Here is a 24355-nt window from a genome sequence, read left to right as displayed (position 1 = left end):
AAAAGTATTTCTAAAGATCCTTTTTGAAATGCTAATGAGGTCAGCAACTAGTCGCAAGGGTGTTAGTTCCGCCCTCTTACCATGTTAAAACACCCACAGGGGCATGCTAACACGCTATTCAATGTCCATTGTCTAGCGTCATCAGCGATGACACGCATACCTGTGTCCATTGTCACTGCATCAGACACCAGGCAATGAGCATGATCAGAAGTCACCGCACTTATGTTCATGTGCACTAGACCTCTCTGAAGCTGGGACGTGTACACCCGACTTCATAGTGCACATCACTGGAAGTGTGACTTCTGATCATGCGCATTGTCTGTCATCTGATGCGGTGACAGCAGACACAGGTACGTACATCACCGCTGATTACGCTAGGCAATGGGCATTGAATAGCATGTCAGCACGCCCCTGTGGGCGTCGTACTTACATGCTAAGAGGGAGGAATGAGCAGAGGATCTAACACCCTTGCGATTAGTCCCTGTACTCATTAGCATGTCATAAAGGATCTTTAGAAATACATTTTCTAAAGATCTCTTTATCTATGCTACTAGATACAGGGACAGTTAGGCAGGGATTAGCAATATACACCCAGAACTGCTCGTGGTTCTGGGTGCATATTGGACCTGACAGGTTCCCTTTATATCCGAGCCATCACAGATCTTTAATTCAAAGAGTTCTGCTCAGCAAGTTAATTTAGCAAATTTCTCCTAAGTGTACAAAAGCGCTTGTCAATGAAGAAATGAAAACATATCGCATCACAAAAGGTCAGAATCTGCCCCAAAAGTGGAGCTACATTTGAAGTCAGCCAAATGTCCGGTGTTATATAGGGTTATGTCATTTTCGGACCTGTAAGGTGACTCTACACCGTATTGCTGCCAAATGAATTCTTCATAGGGAAGTGCTTTGGCCTTTGTTAAGGGACAGTTTAGCTGTAGGCCCCAGTCTCCTGTGTGGTCCCGAAAAGGAACGTGTAGGTTCTCTGTTTATAACGCTGCACTCTGATTACAAGGATTGTATACAGTCTGAGAGCCGGATCGGAGGAGGAAAAGGAGGGGAAATATGAAGAGTGATTAATTGTTTAGATCTTTTCTCTCTAAAACACATTGACCCAATGTAAACAGCTCCAAGAATAACTTGCTGTCAGCCGTGACGTCGTTTTCCTTTAGAACAAGGACCTCAGGCTGTACCTTGATAGTGCTTTTGAGAAGGCCAAGAACACCTGGTAATGGATTCAAAGTTCCTTTCTTTTCTCCTCTAACTTCTACAATCGCAAAATGTCCAAGCTACAATTGCATCAACTTTCTACACTATGCCAAGAAATAAGCAGCTATACGAGATATCTGATCTTTCCACATAGATGCCATAGAAATGAACAAAAGACACATTTCCACTGTTATAGTATGACATGGACAATCAAGACTATATTTTAGAGACGGCCTGCTCCCCTTATTCCACAGAACACAAAAAAATGCTTTCGATGCACCCTAGTCTATAATGTTCAGGGACTGTACAAATTCTCATACTCAGCTATTTGAAATCCACTCTTTTTGAGTGGATGGTTCCTCTTTATGAGCATTCTGGCAGCACAATAGGTGCTGGAACTTTATTTTTTCTTACTTCTGCATTATTCAATTGCCTATCCTGGATTGAAAGCTTGCCACACTGTTGAGTCTGTATTTAGTGGGACAGATAGGAGTCCATGAGCAGGGAGACAAAGCTCTCCCCCTTCTCTATGTTGATATCTCTGCTGTTAGGCTGGAGTCACACTTGTGAGAGACTCGCGCAAGTCTGGCATCACATCACCCGGCATGGCCACATGCTCTGCTGATAGGAGCGGGTCGGCTGCATGTATTTCTATGCAGCTGAGACACTCCGGTCAGGAGAGTGTGCAGCCGTGCCGGGTGATGTGATGCGAGACTTGCGCGAGTCTCTCGCAAGTGTGACTCCGGCCTTAGGAGATAGATTACACTTGAGAAGGTAGTAGATGTTAAATTAGACCTTATCTATCAAACGAGATGAAGTTTTCTGATGTACAGTGATTAGGACCCTAGCACCAAGTTCTAGTGGTGCTGTGATATCCCACCCACTCAGGAACCACATACAGGGGGTCTGAGAGCTATACATAACTTCCAAACCATTGGTTGGGCAAAATGTTTCATTCAGTCCACTGAGGTCCATTGAAATAAATGGAGCATCTTTTAATTCACAATGTTGAAATCTTGCAGTCTGGATCTATTGTAGAGATTCAAGGCTTGGTTGGTGGATTCTAATTTGTTTGATGGTTTGACTTGAAAAATCACTAAGCATTAGTAAATAAAATTAATGTAATGGGCATGGCTAGCATTACCCAAGCAGAAGTGTATACATGCATCTTTTACCAAGGGCAAATAGTTTTTGACTAGAGATGAGCGAACTTTTCAAGGTTTGGTTCGGGTTCGACGCCATTGAATTCAATGGGAGGCAAAACTTATGTATTAGTAAAGGCTATGGGGGCTGGTGTTAGTAAGGGCTGGGGGGAGCAAAAAGAAAGAAAATAAGAAATAAAGCAGGACAGTTACACTTAATGACCTTCCATGCTGCTGTAAAACTGTTTCCGGGTCCATTTATTAACCCTAATACATATTCACTGCTTCCACCACCCAGCGGCAGTTTGAGGGTCTCTTATTGGTTGCAGTCAGACCATGCCCCAACCCTGTAATTGATTGGAATCGCACACACACTATCCATGTCCCTATAGTGGTGTAAAAATAAATAAAAATTAATTTAAAAAGTAGGGTCCCCCCATATTTTGATACCCGGTGCAAATAAAGCAGACAGCTACAAGCTGAAACCTCTAGCCATGTGCTTATCTTTGCTGTGTACCAAAATAAGAGGGACCCAATGTGGCTTTTTTAATTATTTAAATAAATAGATTAAAAAAACGGCACGCAGTGCCCCCCAATTTTGATACATAGCCAAGATAAAACCGACAGCGGGGACTGGTATTCTCAGGGTGAGGAGGCCCATGGTTATTGGGACTCCCCAGCCTAAAAGCAGCAGCCTGCAGCCACCCACAATTGTTGCATCCATTAGGTATGACAATTCCGTGCTTTACCAAGCTCATTCTAATTTTCTCGGTGCAGTGGCAATTGGGGTAATATAAAGGGTTAATGACAGCTGTGATTTGTCAGTTGCCATCAAGCCCTAGATTAGTAATAGGAAGTGGTCTATGAGACACCCCCCATTACTAATCCTGTAAGTGAAAAGAAATAAAACACACTGAAAAAAATCCTTTATTTGAAATAAACTACACACACCCTTTTTCACCCCTTTATTAACCTCAAAAATACCCTTGTAAGTCGCAGCACGCGGGCACATTAGAAAACGTGAATGCCCACTGCAGTTTTAGGCAGACACTGACTGAGCCGCAGTTGTGAGCGGTGATATTACTGAGTTTACCTGCGGTTACAGCTAGAGGTTCCCACGGTCCCCCCCCACCTGTGACTGCAGGTAAACTCACCTCAGGTGAATTCATTGACTTCAATGAGACCTGCAACTCCTGTCAGAAAATCGTGGGGTTTTTGTTTTTTTTTTGGCAAGAGATTCAGATTTGGTGCTGAAATTTACTTGATATGGCTGTCATGTGATGGGGCTAAAAGTGGATGATTTCTGCAATAGTGTAAATGCGAACAGTTACTGAACAATATAAAGGACTGGCACATGACTTATTTCTTCCAAAGACAGTACTAAGGACCATGGGGCATTCACTGCGAATGGAAGAAAAGCGATTCCGCCTGCTAAATAGGAAAGGGTTCTTTACAGTTAGAGCAGTCAGACTGTGGAATGCCCTACCACAAGAGGTAGTAATGGCAGATACTATAACAGCTTTCAAAAAAGGGCTGGATGATTTCCTCACTACACACAACATTGTTGGTTATAAGTGACTTGGGGATAAAATGTAGAATTGGTGGAGGAAGGGTGAACTAGATGGACCTAGGTCTTTTTTCAACCTAAGTAACTATGTAACAAAGGCTGAATTTTACCAATTTTTGACAAGTGTTTGGGAATCCCAATGGACGGAAAGGATTGTGCTGAATTTGAGATTTGCAAACCTTTTCCGAACAAATTCACTCATCTAGTCCTAATGTCTTCTGCAGAATTTTCTGTCTCCTGGCTTTGCTTGCACCTAGCACCTGTTGCATGTGCCCAACCATAATTCCCATTCTCTTCAATTACATACATGATAAAAATGTGAACTGTTTTATAATTCCAGTGCTTGAAGGTATGGACAAAAGGCAAGGGATTTTTTCTCAATATGAAGTAAGAACACTGTGGGTTAAAATTGCCTGCCTTAGGCCTCATTCAGATGCCCATTTTTGTGTGTTTGAGAAAAAAATGAACAATTTACATTAGTCTGCAGGATTTGATTTTCAACCATTTTTGGTCAAAGTGCTCATTTTTTCATATGCAAAAATTGATGAGAATAGAATATGCTCTAAATCTCCTTTACTGGAGGCGCAGATCAATTTTTAAAATGGATGTGTACCAATAGAACTCTATGGGTAATTGTGCTGTCAGAGAAAAAAATGGACAGCGCTAGAACATGTCACACAGATGGGTGAATGTAAGATAGCCCATTCTTGAATGCCAAAGTGCCCCAAATAAAATAAGTAGGGAGAGGACGCGCTAAAACCACAGGATCCAGAAGTTTTAAATAAATCCCTTCATTTTCATAAGTCTACGCGTTTCAGAGATATAACCATCTCCTTCAGGACAAGGGAAAAAAGGATGATTTCCCTAGTCCTGAAGAAGGAGATGGTTATATCTCTGAAACGCGTAGACTTATGAAAATATAGGGATTTATTTAAAATCTTCTGGATCCTGTGGTTTTAGCGCGGCTTACACCCGTATTTCTCTCCCTGTTTATGATACGATTTACTTTCGGGGCCGCTGCTGACCACCACCGTTACTTGTGCAGAAAGGAGTTGTGATTGGCACAACCCCACCAAGTGAGTGTATTTTCAGCACTAGACAACCCTATACTGGGTAAGACCCTATTTTGCGCTTTTTATTCCACAGTTACATCACGTTCCAAATAAAATAAGAACAGACGGAAAAAAACACCCATGGTCACATCCTGGGCCAGCGCTGTCCCAGCAATGTCGGTGCTGTGGCTCTTCGTGGTATGGAATACTGTTAAAAAAAAACAAAGAAGAAAATAATTATAAACCCGTATACCTTGCTGTAACTATTATAAAAGCATAATGCATATTAATGAACATAGTTGACTTAGTAAACACTATTTTTGATCAAAAAAGCGTAAAACCACCCCACCGCGTATAGTTACAGCAGGGTATATGTTCATATTATTATTTTCTTCCTCCTTTTTTTATGTCTTATGGTCAGTGTGAACATTAGCTTACAAGTTACATGTACACCAACTCATACTCCGGTCACTTTTTTTTTAAATGGAACACTGTCGTATGACATGACTGATGTAGCCATTGATGGGCTGCAGCGTTCACAGTTCCATCTGTTGGGAGACACAGTACTGACATCACTGGAACCACACTGTCTGGTAACATTTTTTTTTTTTTTTCTTTTTATGTGGGGCATTATATCATGTAAAAGGGACCTGACAGGTCCCTTATGCCACCCAAGCCAAAAGCATTCACACTTCTATATTAAAATTCCATTTCCAGCCCTGTATAACATAATTCTCTAAAATTGATATATATACAGTATATGTACTGTGTGTGTGTGTGTGTGTAATATATATATATATATATATATATATATATATATATATATATACTGTATTTATATATTTATCATCTTTGTGTTTCATATGCAAATTAGGGTCTTGACTAGACAAAAGGGCATTATTTTCCCAGACTAGTTGGCCCTCTTTTCGTGTTATCACGCCCCTGTGGGCGTGATGACATGATTTCCATGAGCCAATGTCACTGCAGCTTGACTAGACAAAAGGGCAATATTTTCCCAGACTAGTTGGCCCTCTTTTCGTGTTATCACGCCCCTATGGGCGTGATGACCTGATTTCCATGAGCCAACGTCGCCACATCTCCTGGAAATCTTGCGCATGCGTGCTGCTCATTTCAACAGTGTCCACGCGCCTCTCTGAAACTGGACTGCGTACACCCAGCTAGAGAGACACACAAGGAGCGAGGGCCTACTAGTCAGGGGAACTAATGCCCCTGCCACTAGTCAGGGCCCTAACTTGCATACGAAAAACAGACCTGAAAAATGCTTTTTTTACACATTGATTGTAGAGAATGATGTTATACAAGGCTGGTTAGGAAGGGAATTTTGACCTACAAATGTGAATGTTGCTGGCTTGGATGGCATAAGGGACAGGTTCCCTTTAATAAAGGGTTTTGTAGTAATGGATAAACCTTAAAAAATTTACTGGAGTAAAATGAAGTTTTCCTTTTGTTGCACATTTGTGAAGGTCTGCTGGCATACAATACATAGATGAAACAGTAGATGAGGCTATATTTAGAGTATAAAGTAAAATTATTGCCAAATGTATGTGAATATATTATTAGAAAGCAATTGAGCCTTGCAATGTATATAATTAGAAAATAGCAGTGATTACATATAATGTTTAGTTGGTTGGGTCTTTTTTGCTTATTGCCCAGAAAAAGTAATAAAAAACAGGGACCACATTAACCACCGTATCTGAGACACTGTTAAATCCACAGTTGCTGAGACCAGAACATATCATATGGCTGGATAATGATATTAAACCTACAAAGAGGAGATATAGCTACCACCAAGTATTCAGCCGTGGGCTAAAGCTCACCTTCCGTAAATCATTGTCACCAATGTCTCGGAAAAGGTAACAACAGTTTCTGCATGCACATTGCAAAAAGTGTAAGGAGAGCTAGATTATGTATACAGGGCAACTGTCACACAGAGCTTTGCACTAATCTTGCCAACTGTCATGGCGGCGTCAGGCTCTGTTCACATTGCAGAATCTGACACTCCGTCCAATAGTTTCCCTCGTGTTTTTGATCAACACAGGCAGACCCGAGCGACGATCTGCTGTGTGCTCATTCATAAACAGGCTAGCAAGAGTTACCTCACCCAGCCTGCTCATTAGGCTGCTTTGATCCCCTGTTGTAAAAAAGCCAATCACTTCTGCTCCTCTCATTTTTAGGCTGGAGGAAATCTCCTACCTATGCCAACTATAGTTTATGCTGTGTTGGTCTCTGAGTTGCTTTGTGCTTGGTGTTGTTATGGAGTTACCAGTCATGTTGTTGTTTCCACCCTGCTCTTGTTTTCCTGCTAATCTCTTTTTGCTTTATACGTCTGTGTGTGTGTGTTGTGTGACAGAGTTTAGGTTTCCCCTGTTTGTCTATTTCTGTCCCGGCCCTCCCCCTGGGGGAAACTGATGGCGCTCCCTCCTTCACACACAGTGGTCATGCGATCGCTGCTCCCTCTAAACAGTGAGGGAGCAGGAACTGCTGGGAGACCAGACGGCTCTGCTATGTAGCCACAGGAGGAGATTACATTTCACTTCTGATTTTAGGGTTAATATACCTACCCCAGTTACATGGGAAATAAAAATATTATATTTAAATACCCCCTCCTCTCTCCAAGGTCTTTTATGACCGTATGGGGGAGGGGGCACAATTTGTAAAATAAATGAAAAATAAGTAAATAAAAACATGTAAATAAATAACTTAAAAAAAATGTCACTGTCAAACCAAATCGCTGTTACTAGTCTCGCCTCCATGAAAAATGTGTCCAATATATTTGTTAAAGAATGGGAACAAAATGTAAATGTATGTTATTGATCCTGTGTAGGAGGACGGAGAATAGCGCCCTCTCCTACGAAGGTGGTGTAAACATGTATTGTATGTATAACAGTAAAGATAAGATGTAACAGAGGTGAACAGGCTCCACTCAGCTGTCACCGCTGGTATAGATCAGATAATGAGGAAATGTATGTGTTTATATGTTGTAAATAATGTGTATAACATATACTGGTCCCTTGTGCTGTGTTCAGCAGGAGATGTAGTACAGGGCCAGGTATAGAAGCAGGGTAAGGATAGGTATAGAAGTAGTGATAGGAATAAGGCTGCTTTCACACTACGTTTTTTTTAACATGTGTCATGAAAGCAGGATCCGCTTTTACAGCAAAAAAAACACATGTAAACGCATGTTATTTTGCAGGATCCTGTCACTTGAAGTTTATGGGCGGGCATTGGAGTCATGTGATCGGGAATGAGGAGAACTGAACGTGACAGACTGGGAGCCGGCATCTGACAGCTGCGGAGGCTCGTAACCAAGGTAAACATTGGGTAACTAGCTTGGATACCCGATATTTACCTTCGTTACGAGCGTCTGCACATGTAACCAACATAAACATAAGGTAACTAAGAGAAGCGCTTTGCTTGGGTACCCGATATTTACCTTGGTTACGAGTGTCCGTAGCTCTCAGGCGGGGGAGAGAGACCTAGAGGGAGGGGGAGAGAGAGAGGAGAGGGAGGGGGAGAGAGACAGAGAGGGAGGGGAAGAGAGGGAGAGGGAGAGAGAGACTGATCACGCCAGGCTGGTTTCTGGGCATGCTCAGTAGAGCAAGCAGGATCCTGTCTATCAGCATGCCAGCGTTCACATGCATTTGCGTGCAGTATAGTCAGGATCCAGCAATTTGCAGTATTTGGACGCAGCTCAAAAATGGTACAAGTAGCGTTTTTGAAAAATGTTAAAAACTGCAAGTCGCTGGATCCTCACTATAACGCACGCAAACGCAGGTGAACGCATGTTGACGCGAGTCCATTGCAAATGCATTGAAATGAAAATGCATTTGCACTGGATCCGTTTTTGCGTTAAAAAAACGTTCATGACGCATGTTAACAAAATATAGTGTGAAAGCAGCTTGAGTGAACTAGGGAATAAGCAGCAGGAGGAGCATGGGAGGAGTAGTTTAGTTAGCCAAAAGTTATAATAGGTTACACAGAAAGTAGAGGGTTACAGCATGTGTGCAGAAATAATCTAGGGAGTTAAGCGGCAGGAACTGTGCTAGGCAGGACTCCGTGTTAGGGTCTGACTCAACTGGAGGGAATCCCTCCATATGTGTCAAGACCTCACCCGGCTGACGGGTGGCAGATCGACCTCGGACCAGTGGGACACTGGGATTCGGAGACCCCAGTGGCACCTCGTACTGGCCAGGAGAGACTGCGCATCTGGAACACAATCAAGAGTGTGACATGGCAGCCGCAAAGGAACGGATACCGGGGGGAAAATAAAGTGTACAGGACTTAGCTGCTGGAGGAAGTTACCCAGGGCAAGTTAGCAGAGTTTTTCCCCGAGGAGAAAAGAACACATTACGGGGGTCCTAGGGACCAGACGTACGGATACTGAACGTGCCAGAATAAAGAAGTTCCAGTTACTTGTATTAAGCCTGTCGTGTGGTGAGTGCCGCCTCCACCCCGTCTAACATGAGGATTCCAGCACAGAGAGATGGGCACGATCTCGAATGTATTGACTCACACTCGCTTATTCACATACACAGAAGTCAGGGGAAGCAAGGCCGGCCATCACACGGCTCCCCTCTTCACCCGTGTGGTCATAGGTTTTTTTGTTTCTTAAATGTGAAAAATTAGACACTTACAGTATTTCCCTTATTTTTCCACCAAAATATCAGAAAGAGAACATTTTTTCATTGCTCTTTAAACCACATATACAAATAAAATGTGCCTGGTCAGAAACGAGTGGGTGGAGGGGCAAGGAGGTAAGGCCCAGTCTTGATCTGGTTAAGGAATGTACTGATTTTTGGCTGAATAACTTCTTTATTGAAGCATGCACGGAAGTGGGCTCAGGGATTAACCACCATATACTGGAAGACTATTCTAATGGTTGATCTCTATCACTTTATGCTTGCCCCTAGGCAGACACTTCAATTCATGCTTTTTCAGAGTATAATGCCTTGTTTGCAAAAAATAACAAATAGTAAGAAGCCAACTGAGAAGCTCTTTTTAATCTGATGACAAAATGTTGCATGACAGGTTCAAGCTCTACAAACATCATCTGAACCGCTCTTTATAGGTATTAGCTAAAATGCAAGATTATAGAAATACAGTATGTGCTTTAAAGGGAACCTGTAATCTACTCACCGATGGGGCAGTCTGATGTGGTCTGGTTCGATGGGCATCGCTGATCTTGACCCGATGCTTCTTCTATCCTTGCAATCGCCATCTTCCTTCTTGCTTCATTCGGAATACGCATCCTACGTCATCCATAGAGTGTCCTACGTGGCGCTCCTGCGCATGCGCACTTCTTTCTGCCATGCTGAGGGCAGAGCAAAGTATTGTAATGCACAGGCATGGGGAAAGGTCAAAGGATACCACCTGCGCATGTGCACTACAATACTTTGATTTGCCCTAGGCATGGCAGAGGGAAGTGTGCGTACGCAGGAGCGCAATGGAGGGCAATATGTGGATGATGTAGGACGCATCGTCCACATGAAGCAAGAAGGAGGACGGCAATCGCAAGGATAGAGGAGGTGCCCATTGGACTGGAACTTATCAGACCGCCTCACAAGTGAATATCAACCACCATTTCCAGTTTTTGTTTTTTTCAAACATTATTTTGCCGACTCTATGCAGAATTCATACATACAAGAAAAATGAGTCTTTAACGCAATGAGGTAATTTTTACAAAAGTATCAAAATATTTATTTAGATCTAAAACACACATTATAAACAGCACATGCAGGGTCTTCAAGTGATGCAAATAACCCGAAAAACAGGTCCTCCTCGCCATGGACTACAAAATAATTACCTAGTGGTACATACAGTAATATATTAGCATTTTTTTAGTCTCACTTGACTACGCAATATTTACTCACAAAATTAAAGTGAATAGATTACAGTATTGGCTCATTTAACAGTGCATTCTTACAAAATAATTTCATTCAATGAACCATGATGATTTAACAGTGGAATACAGAGCTTCAACTAATGCTATGTAGGCACGTCAATTGCAAGATTAGTTTATTGGACCATACCTCATTTAAACCGCCCTACAAGTGAGTCGGTGACAGGGTCCCTTTAAAGGGAACCTGACACCAGATTTGAGGCCCATAAGCGTCCTACGTCATGCACACGCGCCGGCATTGAGGTCCAGCGCAGGCGCAGCACAATACTTTGATCAGCCCTGTTCAGGGCAGATCAAAGTGCGGGAACCATGAGGCCGGCGATGGAAGGGAAGGTAAAGTGAGCATAATGTGTGTACTTTCCATTCCATCGCCGGCCTCATGGTTCTTGTAGTTTGCCGCTACAGGCTGTGTATCGGTAACCATCGCGTTGAGGGAGGAACTTCCACTGTCAGCCGCTACTCAAAGGCAGCGCGCTGGCCAATCAGAGGCAAGCGGCTCCTGCCTTTGATGTCAGCGCTCTGGCAGCGGAAGTTTCTCCCTCGTCGCTATGGTTACCAGGTACCTTGTTTAGACATTTTATCTTTGTATATGTGTGTATATATATATATATATATATATATATATATATATATATACATATATATATATATATATATATATATATAATTTGTATTGTCTTCTTGTCCAGACCCTTTTTCTTCCCCTGATGAAGCTTGTTCACAAGCGACACGCGTTTGGTGGGGGTATTTGTTCATCTTGCCATCATGTTTAAACCGTAATTGAAATTGATATTGGTGGGTGTTCTTTCCATTTACACCTTTGGCAGTTTGGATCTTTTTTGCAGGTTGTGTTAACATTGGTACTTTTTCATCCTCATATATCTCTTTGGTTTGATTCTTTCTGAGATTTTGCTCCCAGGCTTACCTGATACTATATATTTAGGGTAATTGTTATACGAATATATATCGATTTACCTTGTTATTGGATCATATATTTGAGGATATTGATTGCTTGACCTGCACATTTATGTATATCAATTCCTGCTGCTAACTGCTATACGGTGGTGATTATATAATATATATCTTTTGCCCACCATATTTATGACTTATCTTTATCATGATGGATGGACATTTGGTCATTTGGTTTTAAATGGTTTTAAGATTGTCTAAATAAACATGTCTAAAATTGTGGTTAACCCGTGAGTTGAGTGCTTCTTGGCCCATGCTTTTCCTTCTTTGGCGATGGTTACCCGATACACATCCTGTACCGGCGAACTACAAGATCCAGGAGGCCGGCGATGGAACGGAAGGTAAGGTGATCATAATACATATATGTATGTGTGAGTTTGTACGTTTGTGGAATGGCACAATAGGGGACCAGGATGGGACATTTAACAAGTTGTGGAACGAATTATCTGCATTGCAATGATTTCCTATGGGAAATCTTGCTTTGCTGAACGAGTAACTTGGTTAACAAGCACAGTCCCAGAGCGGATTGTTCTCGTTAACCAAGGTTCCACTGTATATACATATTTGAAGACAAATTCTCTAATATACATATAAACAGACAAAAATATACACACAGTCATATACACTGACATACATTGATATACACATCATACATGCACACAACAGAGACATATTAAAGATATTATTAATATGGGGATACCAGAAGCCTCACTCATCTCTGCTTGTCTTCGTCCAGCTCCAATCGGGCATGTGGCTGTGCAGGCCACGCTGCATGATGGCCATCATTTTAACAGACCTAGTAGCACACAGTGAGACTGCTGTATATAAATCACAGGGGAGGCTGTGGGCTACAGTATATACATCACAGGGGAGGCTGTGGGCTATAGTATATATATCACAGGGGAGACTGGGGGCAACAGTATATACATCATAGGTGAGGCTGAGGGCAACAGTATACACATCACAGGCAAGGCTGGGGGCTACAGTATATACATCACAGAAGGGGCTGAGGTTTACAACATATACATCACGGGAGAGGCTGGGGGCTACAGTATATACATCACAGGAGGGGCTGGAGCTACAGTATATACATCACAGAGGGGCTGGAGCTACAGTATATACATCACAGGAGGGGCTGGGGCTACAGTATATACTTCACAAGAGAGGCTTGGGGCATAGACAATACTTGGGGGCATACACATTGCTAGGCAGGCATGCACATTACTAGGGGTGCATACATATTACCGAAGGGCATACATGTTACTAAGGGGTATACACATTACTGGGGGAAATATACTTTTCTGTGGGGCATACACATTACTGGGGGTCATAGTTGTTACTGGGGGGCGCAAATGTTATTATGGGGCATACACATCACTGGGGAAGGGGGCATACAGCTCTGGTGGGGAGCCCCATAGAGCTCTGATTGAGGCACCATATAATTCTGATGGAGGGCCCCATACAGTTCTGGTGGGAGCCTAATACAGCTCTGGTGGGGGGCTTGGGGCATACTGCTCTGGTGAGTGGGGCCAGGGGCATACAGCTTTTTTGAGGTCGGCTGGGGGCATACTACTCTTCTCTGGTGGGGCCAGGGGCATACTGCTATGCTCTGGTGGAGCCAAACTGCTGTGGGGGGCCCATGCTGCTCTGATGATGGGGGCCTGGGAGCATACTGCTCTGCTCTGGTAGGGCTGGGGGAATTCTGCTCTGGTAGAACCAAACTGCTCTGGGGAGTCGGGAGCAAACCGCTCTGCTCTGGTGGAGCCATACTGCTTTTGGGGGCGCACACTGCTCTGCTCTGGTGGGCCCATACAGCTCTGGGTAGGTGGGGGGAGGCAAGGGGCCACAGACAGCGCTCTGCACTGGTGATGTTACCTGGCGCTGTGGCTCTGCTCTCTCCAGTCTCTTCATCTGTGGGACAGGAGTGCAGCATGTCGTGCAGTAGCTCCACCCACAGTTGAACTTCCATATACAAGCACTCCAGCAGTCAGCAGTGAATTCTGGGCTGCAAGTGCCAAGTTTAAATGGTTGGGAGCCAGGAAAGTGTGGCAGCCGCCCTGAGAACTGTGGTCCCTGGAACTCAGCCCGGGTACCGCAGAACTGATCACCACCCCTCAGTACGGTGAGTGGACCCTCCGGCTGTCCAGGGCCCCGGCACTTGCCCGGGTGTGTTGGGTGCTGACACTGGCCCTGCACCCGTCCATCCATCCATCCCGGACGGAACCTCTACACCAGCTGCTGCACCAACTCTATACGAGAGACTGTCGCTCTCATACCCCTGGGGCCAGCCAACGCAACACCAGTCTTCCTGAGTGGCACCCGGATTCTACCTTGCAGCGTAACACTTCCACCATCAGGAGCTCTGGTGAAAACCAGGTTTGGGTCTGTAGTCAAGCCCCTCTGGGTTTTCTGTGTGTTGCGGCCCAGTGGGTCCACTAAAATCCCTGCTCGCCCAGCAAGTCTAACATAATGTGCCCAAACCACTCAAAGATTAGGCGTTTTTGCCTGTTCTATATTTCTTTAGGTCCATAAATGGAAATTTGCCTTTGAAAGACGCAGGTCTGTAACTGTGCTTAAATTATCATAAATTTGGGATTATAATCTAATATGTATAATTACATTAGAAGTCTGTATTTGCCGTATGTGGGTTCAACACGTGCGGTACCTCCTCAGTCTCTTGTTCTTGTCATCTTGGCTGAAAGAGAAAACATATACAATATCTGGATGGGTGTAAAGTGCCAACATTAACGTTAGAAGCCAATTGGATTAAACGTCTTTGGATATATATGACTACATCTAGCCAAGACATGTAAGGTATTTGAGCGTGTGCCTATAATAATGCCTATAATTTGGCACTTTTTCCATGTATGCATAATGAAACTATTGGCTTTATTGAAATGTAAAATATTGTTATTTCTTCCTCCCTTAAGGCACTAAGACGATAACTGATAAATGCCTTGTTAATACTCTTCTTGCTATGACTGTATAAATTTTAAAGAGCACCTGCCACAAGAATTTTCCGAAGGCCGGTATCACGCAGCTAGAATAAATGTATTTAAAGAGGACACTTTATAGCTAATGTCATGTTTGTTACATAATGAATATATGGAATTTACTCATATATCTTTTTTTTCAAGTTCTGCTCTTCCTGGATTTGTGAAGCTATTCCTCCTTGGACTACAAGCCTTCTGCTCTGTCTGCATAACTAGATGTATCCAGCCTTGCTCAATTCACTTATATTGAGCAAGGCCGCGCACATCTAGTTGGCATATGACTGTATGTAAGCAAATTGCATACTTGTGGTCATGCACCCGCTAGTTCCCGATGTTGGCACTGGAGAATCCTGACAGCATGTGCATTGCGCGCTGTGAGGATTCATGACTTTGGAGTCAGCTAATGACTGCAGACTTGTACCGGAAGGCAAGACAACCCCTAAAATCTGTATTCAGTGAAGACTTTTCCATTACTGAGATACTATGATGCCAGCTGTTAGTGATGAGATTCTATGCAGATAGAGGAAGGAGGAAAGGCATAATCATGAGTGTGTCTTGCTCTGGCAAGTCTGGGACCAGAAGGTCACAATGCCTTAGTTTGCAATTCTACAACTGGAACTTGAATGCATCTACTTTCTTTTAGTGTTCCAGGGGTTAAGGATTCTTTCCTATCTGGCTGTTTTTTGTAGCCTTAATTTTAGGTGCTTTTGTGACCACTCCCCTTCACTATTAAAAGTCACATATCTTACCATCTGCGACTGGTTATAGAATTTCATTCTTATGCTGACCACTTCGGAAGGAGCCAGTCTCAAGAAGCAGCTTAGACGTCATGACTGTTACAGTGGTGATGTTTTCATGCATTAAAGAAACTTGGAGTGTTTTCCTATTTGTGTCATTTTCTCTCTGTTTGTCTCTCTTAGCCTGTTTCACACATCAGTGAAAAACAGACTTTTTCACTGACGTGTTAAAAATGCCTATGTCCCTCCGTGTGCCGTAATTCATGGCACTGAAATAAACTGTGGGAAAAAAGGCGCAAAATAGGGTCTTATCCGGTATAACAAATGGAATAAGGAATGTGCAATGGAAGCACTCACCTGGTGGGGTTGTGTGAGTCACAACACCCTTAATCGCATAAAACAAACGTGGAAGGCTGAGTCTGATAATAAAATATTGACGAAAACATTTTTTAAACAAGTGGACACTAACGGATACATCCACTTTAACAGTGAGCACTACTCCAAATGGCTTGAAAACATTCCAGGGAACCAATATAAACGTATTAGAAAGAACTGTTCCCGTCTGGAGGACTTTAACCATCAGGTAAAAATACTTAGGGATCGTTTTTTGGTAAAAGAATACCCCAAAACTCTCATCCAAAGAGCATACCACAATGCCGCCACTTTGGAGCAAAAGGACTTGATCACCCCTAAAACCTCCATCACCCCTGTTTCTGGTAATAATGAGGGTTCTTTCCACCTCAATTTTTTGACCACTTATAGCAGTGATAACCTTAAAATCAGGAATATTTTCTCCAAGCATTGGAATATTTTATTGAATGATCCTTTCCTAAAAACCATCCTTCCCCCCATCCCTGGTATTACATTCAGAAGAGCCCCTAGTATAAAGAATGTTTTAGCCCCCAGCCGCCTCAGAACTTCCTTTCCGAGAGTGATTAACCCCATTGTTCCCTCAGGGTCTTACCGATGCGGTTTAAAGAATTGCCTCTGTTGCAAAACAATTTGTCACAAGCGTACAAGCTTCAAATCTTCTAATGGCACAGAAGAGTTCCCCATCAAAGCCCATCTTACCTGCCAATCCAATTTCGTGGTATACCTCATTGATTGTAATTGTGGCAAACAATACATAGGTAGGACTTGTCAAGCTCTCCACAATCGCCTGAATTCACACAGATATAACATCAGGATCGGTTACATGCTTCATGGACTTTCCAGACACTGCACTTTGTCCCATAACAAGACTCTTGCCTTTTCCATTACGCCCATTGAACAAATCCCCTCTAATAACCCCAATAGAATGGATGTTCTGAGCAAAAAAGAATCCTTCTGGATACACAAACTGGGCACTTTGAAGCCAATGGGCCTGAATCTGATTACGGACTTGTCATTTTAGTTTTTATATAATCATACACATCTCTTTTTTTACCATGTGATTTTACTTTTATTCTTTTACGCTAAATAATTTTTTATATATATATATTTAATATCTTTTATGTGGATTTTATTGGTTCAAGTATTTTGTACTATTTCATGCACTTATTTTTCTTTTTCTATATCTGTCCACTCTTTTATCAGCTTATCTATATATATACACTGATTTTTGCGTGGTTCCTTACACCCACACATTTTATATATACATTTTTTACATATTTTTTATATATTTTATATATTTCATATATATATATATTTTTATATATATCCATTTTTTTATATCCCCGTTTTTATTTCCCTACAACCATTAATTTATCCCTTTTTTTTTTTTTTTTTTTCTTTGGTAATCATCTTGCCTATACTTTTACCCCTGCTCGGGAATTCCCCATGGTCCATTTGTGACCATGTTGAACACTTCTTGCAACTTCATTCCATGCACTCATATACACTCCTTTTTCTACCAATCATTATACTTTTTCATTATCCTTTTTCCCAACAAACCTTATTTTTATACTAATCACTTTTATATTAATTCCTTTTTAAATACGTTTTTGTAATAAATATAGCATTATGTGTTTGTGTAGATATATTTGTGCGCATATATGTATGTGCATTCATTTTCTTTTTTATATCATTCTAATTTTCTACGTGTTTCCGGCCTCTTAGTTGCCACCCCAAACTAATATTTTTTTCATAAATACATATATTGTTGTAAGATACACCACTAGGCTAATACATACATCCTTTTCCCCGATCGTTAGTTTTGCCCCCCCTTTTTTAATGTAACCCTTTTTTTCTTTGCGAACACACATTCCTGCAGATTATTAACTATACGGCCCCTTTTTTTTTTCCCCATTTCGTGCAAACCCATCCCCCTTATTGACCTGCAGTCACCCCTTTGCGCAAGTGCTCAATGTTTTTTTTTCTGGTTTATACGCTTTCACATTATTTCACCCTTCGCGCAGGCGCATATCATATTTTCCCACGCTGTCAAGTCTTCTTACACGCGTTCACCTCATTTCACCCCTTGCGCAGGCGCATATCACATTTTCCCACGCTGTCAAATCCTTTATGTCTCCACAGCGGGTGTTACCGCTCCCGCCCTGGTTTTTCAATGCTCCTTTTGTTGCAACACACATTTTTACCATCTTTTGAGTTTCCCACGCCCTTCCCCATTTTTATGAACTTTTTCATATATAATTTTGCCTCATACATTTACATTTTATGCACATTTAGACACTAACCATATGGATAACAGCAAAACATCTGCACACACTTTTTTTGTATTCACTTTAATTCAATTTATATATTCACATCAATGGTTATTCACATCTCCATTTTTTCTCCCCTTTTTGATTTTTTCGGCTTTTATTCCCCCTTTCCTTTCCTTCTCTTTTTTCTCCCTTTTTTTCTTTTTTTCTTTTTTTTCCTTTTTTCCCCTTTTTTTTCTCTCTCTTTTTTTCTCTTTTTTTCCCCCCTCTTGACAACAATCTGAGCTTTATTCACTCCTCCACGTGCTTTTGAACCATGAGGAGGTTGATGACGTAATCACTGCATACGTGGCTTTTTTTCAATGTATATATGGGAGCCTGCAGCCTTCCTGCTCGCTATGGTGTTCTCTGCATTTGTCCTGAGGAAGAGGACGGATATGTCCTTGAAACGCGTAGACCTGTGAAAATAAAGAAAAGAGAATTACTTCTTCATCTTGATTCCTGTGGTTTGGCGCGGTATTTAACCTGTAATTCATGGCACGTGTGTTCTCCATGTACAATCCGTGATACGTGATTCATACTCCATGATTGCACATGGACGTACTGTATACTCACCTGTCCCCACTCCTGATGTGCGTGTTGCTGAAGAGTCTTGTGATGCAGCATCCGGCCGCCACTGTCTGACCACTACAGCTACTTCCGGGTCGGCTTTGGCTGCATACATGAATATGCATGCCATAATGAGCCGGCCAGGAAGAAGCAGAGAGCAGAGGCAGAACACAGCGTTGCTGGAGACGGGTGAGTTGAAAATGCTTTTTATTTTCAACTAGCTGTACTACCCGGCTTCGCCCGGGTTAATAACTGCTGTTAACAAAATAGAATGTATTAAAAAAAATGTATTCTGCACACAAAAACCACAAAACAAATAGATATAAATGTAATTATAATGTCTGTCTCCCCCTCTGTATATATCTCTCTGTCTCTCTCTCTATCTCTTTGTCTGTCTGTCTGTCTGTCTCTTTACCTGTCTGTCTCTGACTGTCTTTGTCTCTTTCTCCGTCTGTCTCAATCTCTCTTTCCCTGTCTGTCTATCTATCTCTTTCCCTGTCTGTCTATCTATCTCGGTCACTTTCCCTGTCTGTCTCTTTCCCTCTCTTTCCCTGTCTGTCTCTTTCCCTCTGTCTATTTCCCTGTGTCTGTCTCTTTACCTGCCTTTGTCTCTTACCCTGTCTGTCTCTTTCCCTCTTTCCCTGTCTGTGTTTCCCTGTGTCTGTCTCTTTGTCTGTGTCTGTCTCTTTACCTGTCTATGTCTGTCTCTTAACCTGTTTCTCTCTTTCCCTGTCTGTCTCTTTCCCTGTCAGTCTGTCTTTTTGTCTGTGTCTGTCTCTTTGTGTCTGTTTCTTACCCGGTCTGTGTCTGCCTCTTTCCCTGGCTGCATTGTGACACTCCAACATTCCATATAAGGGCGTGGCTGCGCATTCTTCTGAAGTTCTGGCTGCACTGTGGCTCCCAGCTCCATTCGCTTTAATGGAGGCAGGTTTTTTGGTGAATAACTGTAAAGCGCGGGGTTAAAATTTCCCCTCAAAACATAGCCTATGACGCTCTCGGGGTCCAGAAGTGTGAGTGTGCAAAATTTTGTGGCTGTAGCTGCGACGGTGCAGATGCCAATCAAGGACATACATACATACATACACACACACATAAATACACACATTCAGCTTTATAGTGTGGTCCGTGGGACATTAGTGGTGCCAGAAAAAATGGACATATCTCCGTGCTGCAATCATGGACATGCACGTACTCTGCACGGAGACACGGTCAGTGAAAAATCACTGATGTGTGTGCAGGCCTATTGATTATAATGGGTCTGCGTATGTCCGTGATTCTGGTATGTATAAAAACTAGCACATATGTACCAGAATCACTGACGTGTGAAACAAGCCTTACCTTGTGTTGTATTATTGTAAAGGGTAGACTACTCTCACCGGCTTTCTCATTAGCCAGGGTGAGTCAAGGGCAAGCACTTGACAGCAACAGAGGGAAGGACCCGTATAGGGACATTAGGGAGCTTAGGGTAAAGACTCAGGTGAGTTGCAGGAGGTGTCCATTCTACCCTCTCCCTATCGCCAGGGCCTTCCATTTACAACATCCCCATTGTCACTACACCATGTCACTCCAGAGCGTCTGTACGTTCTGGATTGACATGGTGGATCTCTGCCTCTAGTTCCTCCCTCTTCTATCTACATAGAATCTCATCAATAGTAACTGCCTTCTCTTATCTCAGTAATTGGAAAAGCTGCACTGAATACAGATTTTACCTTAGAATTGAGAATTTTGATAACGACTGATAAATTCTGGCAGACAGAAGCAGATTTGTCTGATACGATATATCACAAAGTTGCTTATTGTCATTTGTACTATTGATTCATGAAATAAAAATTAAAACAACGATTATACTATAAGGCCAGTATCACACTTGCGAGTGCCTTGCGTGTAAACTGCACAAGTCGCTCATTGCATCAACCGTCACAGCCGCACAATCGCCGGACAGGAGCATCTGAGCTGCATAGAGATACATGCAACCGACCTGCTCCTGTCCGGAGAGTGTGCGGCCGTGCCGGGTGATTCAATGAGAGACTCGCAAGTGTGACTCCGGCCTGGTTCTCAGGATCAGTGGGAGTCGCAGAGGTCGGTCCCCGTCCAATCAGAAAGTCATCACCTGTCCTGTGAATAGGTGATAACAGCTTTCTTTTTGGGCAATAACCCTTTAAATTACATTTTCCATGTAATACATTTTAGCTCTGATACCTGGAACTAATTAACCCTGATGGAGGCGTTGAAGCCCATTGCTGGCATTCATTGAAATAACTGTTTGTACCTTTAAATGTTTATCATTCAGTTATCCAAAGCGGTGAATCATAATGCGAGTAGTCTGTGTGCAATAATCTAATTATTTGGGGAATTCCACACTGCTGAGTATTACCATAAGTGTATCTTACTGAGTGACATAATAACTCAAACTGCATCTGAAAAAAAATGCATTAGATTGATGAAATAAACGTAAACACCACAACTCCTTAATTTTTGTTAAACTAAATGTGCCAAACCAAATATTATGCTCGTTTTGCTCTAACTGGACTAGAGAAGTTCATAGCGCATGAATAGATGTAAAATCAGGTTGACAATCTATGTAGATACTACTGTAGATATTAGTGGATCAGGTAAAATCCTAATTCACCTATTTGTACAGTTTTTCCCTGGCAATTCAAGTAATAGAGCAGTTATTATTTGTAAATATAATGTCCCTTAATATTCTCAGGGGTTCCTTTAGAGACTGGAGTATGATCAATGTAAGATGTAAAACATAAAAAAAATTATCATCACCGTTCATCTCCCTGGCTCCTCCATTCCTCACCTTCACCCGTCCAGCCTTCGTTGCATGTTCTTTTTATCACCATTAGCGCGGAATCCCCAGGCCACCTCATATTTGGCCAGGATTTCAGGCTCTGACATGCTCCAGGACACTTCTACTCATGTGCAGGTAGGGTCACAAAGTCCTGATGTCACAACGTGTACCACGGTCTTGCGCGTGCATGCGCTGAAATGCTTGTGGAGGTGGAAAAAAGTTGCAAAAAGGACCAGAGAGATACCAATGAGGAACAAAAGGGTGGGTTATGTGAGAAGTAAGTTTAAGTATGTTTTTATACTTTAGTCTTTTGATCGCTCTTTAAAGTTAAAATACCTACAATGAATAAGGACAGCTAGTCCGAAACGCGTTTGTATGACCCTGGATATCCTTGGTTGTTGTGTTTTTATCTTTTTTCAAATGGATTGAAGTTTCTAACTGAAAATATAATAAAAAAATCTACTGTTTATGGATCATGGATGCCGGATTATTCTCTTCATCGAAAACTTTGATTTGCACTATGTGAGCGATATACAGTCCTTCTATGCCATTGGAACTCCAAATTAATAAGATTTGTTTTACAAGAACTTGGGAAATCAATACAGCACAGCCTAGTATGGTGTATTGAAAGTTTCTGTCTTTATTACATCATGTGACCAGTTTATATAGTATACCAAACAAAGAAGTAACTATGCACCAATAAGAGCTGCAGGGGTGTGTGTAGAAATGTGAAACTTCCCCACCCATCAGTGTTAGCTGAGCCCTATGACATCATTCAGTTACAAGACAAGATGATTTTTATAAGTACAAAATGGCTTGTATTCTCTCACACAGTATATACAGGATAGCTATACATTAAAATTACACAAATATTGTTTAAAAGCCAAATTTTAAGTATCAAAAGTACACTTGTGCAAATAATAGAGAGGGAAAAAGCAAAGGTAAAAGAGATAACCAGTTCCCAATGTTTCACCCTGCACTTATGCACTACCTAACAGCGGAGGTTAAATACCCTACTATTGTGGCGCCCCCGCTCCACATTGGCTGACTCTTAAGCTGTCCTATAAGCCAATCAAAAAGGTACAAAGTGTGCCAAAATGAAAAAATCAAAGTGTAAAATAGTGCTTACAAAGTCTATAAGGCTGATAATTGTAATTCCTAACGGCAGCTACTCATGGCAATAGGTAAAGTATAGTCAAGGTACTTATCTATATTATTCAAACTGCCTCAACACATTTCCCCATTAGGTTCTTCAGGAGGCTGATATAATAGCAGATAAGAAATTATATCCACTAATGGCTTCACTTTATAAATGCCCACAGAATGATCATATAGTTGCCTAAAAACTGAATACATTGACTAGTAAATAAACACACCTGTTATCATATAAACACTCCTCATAGTCTTTGTGGTTCTCAAATCCACAGATGCCTCGCCAATGTTACTGAGATGTGACCCCAGAACTGAACTATTGTTCCGGCAAACAAACCGCGTAAGCATTCAGCTACCGCTGTGCTGACATGCGTGGTGTGGATGCATGTCTACGGATCACTACTACATAACCTACCATGTGTCACTCGGATCGGCACTGGCAGTTTGCTACTAATTGTTTGGACTCCATACACACTTCCAACAAGCAACTTGGTTTCTGTAAGTAGCTCTGTTCTATCGGGCGTCGTTTTTTTTCCTTCATCTCTCCTTCAGGCACTGTAGGAGTTAATGCTGGCTTCTCAGGGAACCAGGTTTGCTAATCACCATTTCCAGCTGGCCTCCTCCTACTTAAAGGTACCTTCACACTTAGCGATGCAGCAGCGATCCGACCAGCGATCTGACCTGGTCAGGATCGCTGCTGCATCGCTACATGGTCGCTGGTGAGCTGTCAAACAGGCAGATCTCACCAGCGACCAGTGAACAGCCCCCAGCCAGCAGCGACGTGCAAGCGACGCTGCGCTTGCACGGAGCTGCCGTCTGGAAGCTGCGGAGACTGGTAACTAAGGTAAACATCGGGTATGGTTACCCGATGTTTACATTAGTTACCAGTGTGAGCAGGGAGCAGGGAGCCGCGCACACTGAGCGCTGGCTCCTTGCTCTCCTACCATAGCTACAGTACACATCGGGTTAATTAACCCGATGTGTAATGCAGCTACATGTTCAGAGAGCAGGGAGCCGCGCACACTGCTTAGCGCTGGCTCCTTGCTCTCCTAGCTGCTGTACACATCGAGTTAATTAACCCGATGTGTACAGCAGCTACATGTGCAGAGAGCCGGAGCCGGCAGCACAGGCAGCGTGAGAGCTGCAGAGGCTCGTAACTAAGGTAAATATCGGGTAACCACCTTGGTTACCCGATGTTTATCTTGGATACAGCTTACCTCAGCTGTCAGATGCCGGCTCCTGCTCCCTGCTCGCTTCATTTGTCGCTCTCTCGCTGTCACACACAGCGATCTGTGTGTCACAGCGGGAGAGCGGCTTTGAAGAAAACGAACCAGGGCTGTGTGTAACGAGCAGCGATCTCGCAGCAGGGGCCAGATCGCTGCTCATTGTCACACACAGCGAGATCGCTAATGAGGTCACTGCTGCGTCACAAAAAGCGTGACTCAGCAGCGATCTCGGCAGCGAGCTCGCTGTGTGTGAAGCACCCCTTAGTCTGGGTGGTTTTCTGAACCATCGCTGAAGATAGTATCTGTTTGCTGTTGTGAAATCACAGCGTCTGTGGCATTCCTC

The 24355-nt window shown here is 42.6% G+C and overlaps 1 long non-coding RNA gene across 1 annotated transcript in view; it reads left to right on the top strand.

The window, feature by feature from the left end:
• Positions 1-23261, top strand: part of LOC142313328 (uncharacterized) — a 37445-nt gene extending 14184 nt beyond the window's left edge. Inside the window, exon 3 of the long non-coding RNA XR_012754419.1 lies at positions 23062-23261. This is a non-coding gene — a long non-coding RNA (uncharacterized LOC142313328). The remainder of the gene's footprint in view (positions 1-23061) is intronic.
• Positions 23262-24355: the final 1094 nt, after the last annotated feature.

The sequence above is a fragment of the Anomaloglossus baeobatrachus genome, chromosome 5 (genome assembly GCF_048569485.1).
Source record: "Anomaloglossus baeobatrachus isolate aAnoBae1 chromosome 5, aAnoBae1.hap1, whole genome shotgun sequence".
Taxonomy (NCBI): Eukaryota; Metazoa; Chordata; class Amphibia; order Anura; family Aromobatidae; genus Anomaloglossus; species Anomaloglossus baeobatrachus.
The sequence above is the reverse complement of the archived record's forward strand: the minus strand, read 5'-3'. Positions and strand labels throughout refer to the sequence as shown.